Below are 8,222 nucleotides of genomic sequence, written 5' to 3'. Positions count from 1 at the left end.
CATGCATGCATGGGCCCCTATCCCAATTACTCCACAAAGAACTATAAACAATAATCATCTTCAAAACACCGCAACTCCTCTAATCTAATCCGCTCCCAATTAACTTTACATTCATATAGGGTGACGAGAAGCCCAATGCTTCTAATAACATACACCAGCCCGAAACCTCTTCGGATGAAACCCATTTCCCGAAAAACACCAGAACTACCCTTCCTCTTAAACCTCAGGGACTTATAATTAAACACCTAAAGAACGAGGCGTTACAAAGGTGTATAAAAGCATTGATAAACATTTGAAAGTGTATTTTATAGGGGTATGAACTCACTTGATTGAAGTGGTTGATTTGAAGTAGTCGAGAGAAGAATCGAGCAGAACTTCGACAGGAAGAGTTGAAAACGCGGGAAAATCTTGGGATTCTCGGGAATCTCGGGAATCTCAGGAACACAAAACCTTCCTTCAGGATTTGAAGGTGAAAACCGGGGCTTTGGGAGGGTCTCGGGGGCTTAAACGCAGAGTTTCGGCGCGAGAAAGAAGGGAACTGAGCAATGGAACTCGGAGCCCTTGAAATCTATTTATAGGGGTATTTCTGGTGTGCCACGTCATGGATAAGGCTGGCCACGTCGTGGGGAGTAAGTCTTATCCTCTTCCATTGATTGGACGCCCTCAGTCACTTGTCGGGTCGCGGCAAACTTGTGCCACGTCGTGGCAAACCTGACAGCCTCGGATTTCAGGCCTCGAACTTGTAAAATCCGTAACTTTCGCATACGAGCTCCGTTTTTGACGTTCTTTATATGCACGCGTAGCTGAAAATATGCTCTACAACTCTCATTTAGACTTCATCGGCTAGTTTTGACTTTATTTTTAATTATTTATTTATACCGGGCCGGGACACGAAAATTCCGTTAAAAATCCATAACTTCTTCATCCAATGTCCGTTTTCATCAGACTTTTCATCGTTGCACTACTATTGTTGATACCTTCGATTCTCATTTAGGTTGTTTTAGCCAAAAGTCTCTCGATCTCTATTTCGAGTTTTTAGCTGTCTACTGCTATATCCGGATCTTGGAAAAATCATAACTTCTTCATACGAAGTCAGATTTGGACATTCTTTTTATGTATGCTCGCGGTTTAATGTTATCTACAACTTTCATTTAGATACTTAAGGCTAAAAACTATTGTATTGAAACTTCGTGTTTTTCGTTTAATCGGTGTTGCCGGTTTTGTTGGGAATTTTAGAATGGTTATAACTTCTTCGTTATAATTCAGATTTTTATGTTCTTTATATGTATGAAAACCTTGTTACGATTCTTACCACTTGAATTAACCCAAATAAGATTTTAGGAAAGTTATATTTTGACCTAAATTTGACTGGTTTTACATTACATTGTCTCTAAATATCGGGTTGTCACATCATCCCCCCGTTAGAGAGAATTTTGTCCCGAAATTAGAGTTTAAGCAGAATTGATAATCATGCTACGGATAGAAGTTTTAGTTGCTTCTCGTGTTCTTAAGTGAACTCAGGTCCTCGCTTGGCATTCCAGCGAACCTTTCACTATCGGGATACGACTTTGCTTCTTTTGTTTGACTTCACTGGTATGATAACTCCTCTTTGTCGAATGTGTGTTGAGTGTTTTTGTGGTTTGTGGGAGTATTACACCTTGTACCCTACAAGTAGTGTCTCTAGATCTTCAGAGCAATTACCATTGCTCCTGACTCAAGATCATGTGTTATATAGTTAACTTCTTGCGTCTTAAGCTGTCTTTAGGTATATGCAATGGCCTTTCCTCTTGTATAAGAATGCAACCAAGCCCTTGGTTGGATGCAACGCCTTTCACCACGAAAATCTTCTATCCCCTTTGAGAGGGATATTATCGGTGCGGTACACCAGGCTTACTTTAGCGTTTGGAACGCTCTTTCTTGTTTACAAACAAGTCTGGTGCTCCTCCAAGTGAGAAACTTGGCCTAAAGAACCCTCTCCTGAGGAGTTTGTTAGTCTCACTAGGAAGTTCTTGCATCTCAGTTGGAGCTAGACGATAAGCTGATTTGGCTACTGGGGTAACCCCTGGGACTAAGTCGATTATGAATTCGACTTGACGCTGTGGTGGTTGTCTCGGTAGTCCTTCTGGAAGGGTGTCGGGAAAGTCGCGTACTTCATGGAGGTTCTGAACGTCCTTCACTTCTCGGCACGTCTCGGCGATGTGTGCAAGGAATGCATGATATTCCTTTCATAAGCACTTCTGAGCTTGCATACACGAAATGATGAGATGGTTCGTACTTGGTTTGTTGCTGTAAATAACTAGAGCTTCGTTGTTTAGGGAGGTTAGGACGAACTGCTTTATCAAAGCACATGATGTCGGCTCGATGTAGACTTAACCAACTCCTACAGATTATGATTTCAAAACCTTGGGGTGGATTAGTTGTCGTGAAGATCTAAAAGAAAGTATGACTACTCATGAATTAGGGAAAAGGATAGGTATTTCTAAGTTTATTCTCACAAAAGTACGATCACTCGCAGTCTTGGGCAGACTCCGTCCTGAAGTTCATAGTAGAATGCATACCAGGTTCATCAATCACAGTCTCGGGTATCCGAGTCGTATATAATTAAGATTGAAAAGGTGGTTCTTTGGATTGAACTTGACGTACTGCACGAGTGGTACTTCGGGGAGGTTTGCTGAGGTTTCTTTGGAAAGGATAAGAAACATGAGGTACTCTACGCATGAGTACTTCGGAGTTCTGAAGTGATAGTTTCGTTAGAAAGATGATTTCGGAGAAAGAGATTTACGCACGAAACTGGTATTGTGAGGATCCAATAGACTCTGATCGTATGATGAAATCGGAATCACTTGGAAATAAAGGAACTAGATTTGATCATAAAGGCGTTACAGACAAAACACAACAATGCAACCTTTTAACAGAGTTATAGTACTTTAGAGCAACTACAGGAATACTGCTGCGAACAAAGTATACTATAAAAGGCAAGTATACGCAGCACGAGGGTCCCTTAACTGACGGGATCTCGCAAAAGATAAGACTCGAGTTGCACTAGTTTTAAAAACATACATAATACAGACGATTGGAAGTGAACCTATACTATAGTAGGGTCCTTCGTTGCCTCTTTCCATTACGAGGTCAAACTCCTTCGGATTCGCCGTCGTTCTCCTCTATTGGACAGTCCCTCTTGAAATGTCCCATTACGCCACATAGATGGCATATTCGAGAGATTTCGACATTGTTGGTTGAAGTAATGTGTTGGATCCGAGTCTTCCAGTAACAGATGGTGTGTCCCTTTTTATTGCAATTTAAGCACTGCATTTTCCGACAAGGTCCATGATGGTGATAGTTGCATTTGTTGCACTTTGGGAGATTGCCAACATACTTTTTGGCCGGGTTAGGGATAATTGGGATACTAGAAGGGATGGTAGTAGGAGGTACAGAAGTCATGGATGCGAAAGTTGCCACATGTTGTTGTCTTTTGCTTGCCCCTTGGGGTGATTTGCCTTTAGCCTTAGCCTATAACTTTCGTTTGTTACTCTTGGGCTTGGGATTCGGGGTGTCGTGGTAGTTTTTTGCTCGTTGAGGTACTTGGTTGTTACTTGGATTGGAATTATTGTTAACAATCCTGCTAACATTCGTGTTGTTAGCGTTAAGGTGGGTCAGAACAGCTGACACGGCAGCCTAGACTACAGCTTGAAAGGTAGCTGCATCAATTTGAAGGGTTGGTGTTTGGTAGATGGGTTGATTGTTTTTCTTCGGCGACATGATTCTGTTACACAAAAAGAAAAATGAATTTGTGAGCGAGCATGGTTTAACCTAGACGTAGTTCGATCGTTCATGTAAAGAATAGAAGTATGTTCTCGAAGGTTTAACCTACATCCCTATGATGCAGTCCCAGTACAGAATAGGAGTATGTTCACGAAGGTGTGACATACATCCCTATGATATCACAAAGATAATCATCTATCATATGAACCCAACTGGTGGGCCGGCATTATGGTCGTAGACCCACCGCTACTGGAAGGTAACTCACCTCAAAGTAGCTGCTGATTTGAGCAGGAGCTGACTGTCGACTGCTACTGTTGCTGCTGTTCCGGAAGTCCTCCGGCTATAATTCCCACAAAACGCTCAGTCAGATACTGCTAATCCACCTTAGGGTAAAATGACCATTTACCCCTAACCAAGCCAAGAGTCAAGGTCAAAGCCAACTTCCAGTTGACCCGACTCGCCGAGTTGGCTCACCAAATCGTCGAGTCCCTATCCATTCGATTGTCCTTAATCCTGTCTCTACTCGTTGAGTTAGGCATTGACTCGACGAGTTTTCCTTCTAAACTGATGTCCAAAAGTCCTTCATCATACTCACTGAGTTGTATGAACAACTCGTCGAGTTCATCTTCACCCGAAGAACACTCTACGCTGAGACTCGCCGAGTTGCGTGAACAACTCGCTGAGTCTGTTCTTGAGGCAAGAAGATTGCCCTGGACTCGCCGAGTCAGGGCATTGACTCGCCGAGTCCCTCCATGGATGAGTCCAGCTTCCGACTCACTGAGTCCACCCATGACTCGCTGCCACTCAACATACACGAAAAGGGGGGGGGGGGAATCAGGGACTCGCGACTCGACTCGCCGAGTCAGAAGAACGACTCGCCGAGTCAGAAGAACGACTCGCCGAGTCGCATGCATGCAAGAACTGTACACTCGATTATGCTTGAATCCAATGCATACCATTCACAGATCTGAGTTCTTAGGGCTTGATTATCACGTAAAGTTTCCAACTTTACGTGTAAATAAACACCAATGAAGGTTTTCGGACTCAAAATGCACTAAAAGAGTAGATCTAGGGCTTTCATGCAATATGGCTCCATAAAGGCAGTAGATCCGAGCTCCTGGAGCTCAATCATGCCTAGATCTAAAGGTTAATCAACTTATCACAAACCCTAATTCATAATCAAGCTTGGAAATGGCTCAAGAAGGACTTTAATGGAGCTCTAAGGGACTCTTAGCATGAAAACAGAAGGAAACTGAGTTATACCTCAAGGAATCTCTGAAATAACACCAAGATGTCTGGCCTCCTTTTTCTCTTCTTGATCTACTCTCCTTTTTCTCTCAAAATCTTCAAGAAATCACAGCAAAGCACTTCAATCTCACAAGGAACGAGACTAGGACGATATAGGGAGCTTTGAGGGCGAAGGGGGCGAGCTTGGGGGCGCATATGATGGTTTAAATAGGGTGCAAACCCTTGAAATTAGGGTTTCATCAGACAGCGGGGACTCGCCGAGTCGCCAACTTAAACGTGCTTAATGTCCCGGCTCTACTCGGCGAGTCGAGCCTACAACTCGCCGAGTCCAAGGCTAAAATGCAGAATACTTAGATAAATTTTACATACCAGGAACCAAGTGCTACATGTTTTTGGGCCTCTTGGTCTCCTTGGTTATTTCTGCCGGCAACATAACTGTATAGCATTGCAATTCTTTAGGTAGAGTGGCCAGCATCGTAGCCGCGCCCATTGGGGTATCGAACTTCATGATCCCATGCATAGTTGATGGTACTGCCCCCAACTTCAAGAGAGCTATTCTTCCCAGAAGGATGTTGTGTTCCGCTGAATGTCTAATGACCACGAAATCTATCAAGGCGGGTTTCTTCCGCTGCTTCTCGTAACTAGTAATGGTCAGGGGGAGGTGGATTGTGCCCAACAGCCATAGGCTATGACCGGTGAACCATACTAGCCTCCCGGACGTGGGTCGCAAGTTATCATTCCAGCGGTCTGGGAGGAGCCGAAAGCAGTGTTCATATATGATGTCCGCCGAACTCCTAGTGTCGACATAGACCCCATTTATAGTTACATCCCTGATGGAGGCTTGTATCACCAGTGGATTGTCACCCCTCCATCCCTCCGGTCGAGGGTCTTGTATGGAGAAAGTGAGTGCACGTGCTGAGAGTTTGGCGGTCTCCTGCTCCCCCATTGTTCTTCCCTGCTTCTCTTACTTCGTATCATGAATATCTCCTTGGGCTGGATCCCTTCACGAGGTGTGCCCTTGGCGTTTTCAGCGTCAAACTTGGCGCGTAGGCTTCATGCTACCTCCACCAGATCTCCTTTGAGTTGCTTCTCCTCCATCTCTTTTTTTTTTTTTAACACCGAGCAGTTGACCGTATCGTGAGTCTTACACTTGTGATACTCACAATATCGGTTCTTGGGTGACTTGGTCGGCTGCTGTTTTTCGGACACCGTGTATACTTCTGGGCGGCGACCCCGTCTGTCGTCCTTGAAAAACGGTCGAAAGTGCATCGGTGGTCTTCTTGCCTGGCCATAGTGCTTATCCCCCCCCCCCCCCCCCGGAAATCCGTGTGACCCGGGTTGTGATGTCTGGTCGCCATGGCATTCAAGTAGGCCTGCTTGGCTGCCTCGCCGTCTTCCTGCCGCTGATACCGTTCTACCTTTTCTTTCAATTCATCCCGTGTTAAGGGTTTCTTTCCCATGAGTTCTTGTGACAAAGGGACTGGCAAGAGCCCCCATGTAAAGGCGCCGACTTTGAGCCCTTTGTCGTGCCCTGACACGTCCAACGTAGCATTTATGAACCGTGTGAAATATTCTCGCACCGTTTCCCCTCTTTCTGCTTACAACCTATGATTGAATGAAAATCTCCCTTGTACTTACGCAACTGCATGAAGTTGGTAAGGAAAAGGTACTTGAGTTGAGCAAAGTTCGAGATGCTGCCTGGTTGTAACGTCTTAAACCACGTGCCAGCGTTGCCGTCAAGGGTCGTCAGGAAGTATGTGCACCGGAACTTCTCGTTAAGCTTCAACAACGTCATCGTCCACTCATACGTATCAATGTGGTTATCCGGGTCGGTGGTTCCATTGTATGTTTTGAGCGTCGGGAGCTTTGCCGTGTTTGGTATTTCATAATCTAACAATTCTTTGACAAACGAAGACGTTACACTACGGGAAAAACCTTCTTGGCTTGGAACAGTCGACGCTCCCTGTTGATATTGAGGGTTCATGCCATGTGATGGCGGTGTAAGATAGCCATGACTTGGTCCGTAAAAGGGGTATGGCTGGAATGGAAGCTGGAGGGGATAACTGGCAGAGAAAGGGTGTGTAGGGGTTATAGGGTTGATCATCACCGGCTGTTGCAGACTGTCGTTGGCAGGGATCGTCGGTCCAGTCCATGTACCGTCCATCGGGTAGATAGGTGGTGAGTGGTTTATCATGGTTTGTGCCAGTGGCGGTAATGAGGTTGTTGAACTCTATCCACCCGTCATCTGGAATGACGACAACGTTACAAATGATGGTGAGATATTGAAAGCGTGGCTCAATGAAAGTGGTGTTGGGTGGACCGGTTGTGCCTGCTGCAACGGTGGTGCAAAGAATGGTGGCATCTGAAAGTGTGTAGACGGGAGTGGCCCTACCGGAGTCGTTCCTTGCTGAGAAAGTGGTGGTTGTGGAACGTTTCCGACGATTGCTGTAGAACTTCCTTCGCCTAAAATGGCCCTGTTGACCATGGTAGACGGTGGTGTTTCGTCCAACGTCGTCATGGGACGTATGGGACTGATCGATCGTCCCTCACTGCCGTTGGACGCCATTGACGTTTGCTCTTGTGCTTTTCGTTTGTGTTCTTCTTCTCACAAACAAATGGCGCCAAATGATGCGACCTTGCTTTGGTTTCTTCCGTGAACTTCTCTCGATCGTCTAGCTATCACTGCAAGATCACAAGAAGAGAGGCCGCCAGCCGCTTTCCGGGAGGGGCTCCCGGAAGAACGCTCCGACGTTCAAGTTAGAGGGTATTTTAGGGTTTGTGTGTATTCTCTCTAGAAAGCTTGGAGAACTTACCTCGTAGGTCTAAGAGCACATCCTTTTATACCTAGCGCTCCTTCCTGAGCCGTACCAGACAAAATCACTTTTGGGGAGACAGGATTAGAGGCGCTGATTGGAGGGTCGTGCGCCTTCAACCGTTAGAGCGCTCTCATTGGCTCAGACGATAATGTTTTGATCCTCCTGCTTGTCTCCTAACCGTATCTTTTGTCCTGGATCCAGGAGCGCCTCTTAGCGGGCACGAGCCTTTCGCCTGTGCGCTTCGCTCCCGGGGACGCCAGCGGGCGCTAAGCCTGTTGGGCTGAGCTTAGTTGGCGTGCCCGGCTCTTGGGCTAGACGCGGTTCTGCTGTGCTGTCCTAGGCACGCCATCAGAAATTATGAAAGGAGATAGAATAATTTATTATAAGATTAATAAA

Source organism: Lactuca sativa, chromosome 3, assembly GCF_002870075.4.
Source record: "Lactuca sativa cultivar Salinas chromosome 3, Lsat_Salinas_v11, whole genome shotgun sequence".
In the NCBI taxonomy this organism is placed as follows: Eukaryota; Viridiplantae; Streptophyta; class Magnoliopsida; order Asterales; family Asteraceae; genus Lactuca; species Lactuca sativa.
The sequence above is the reverse complement of the archived record's forward strand: the minus strand, read 5'-3'. Positions refer to the sequence as shown.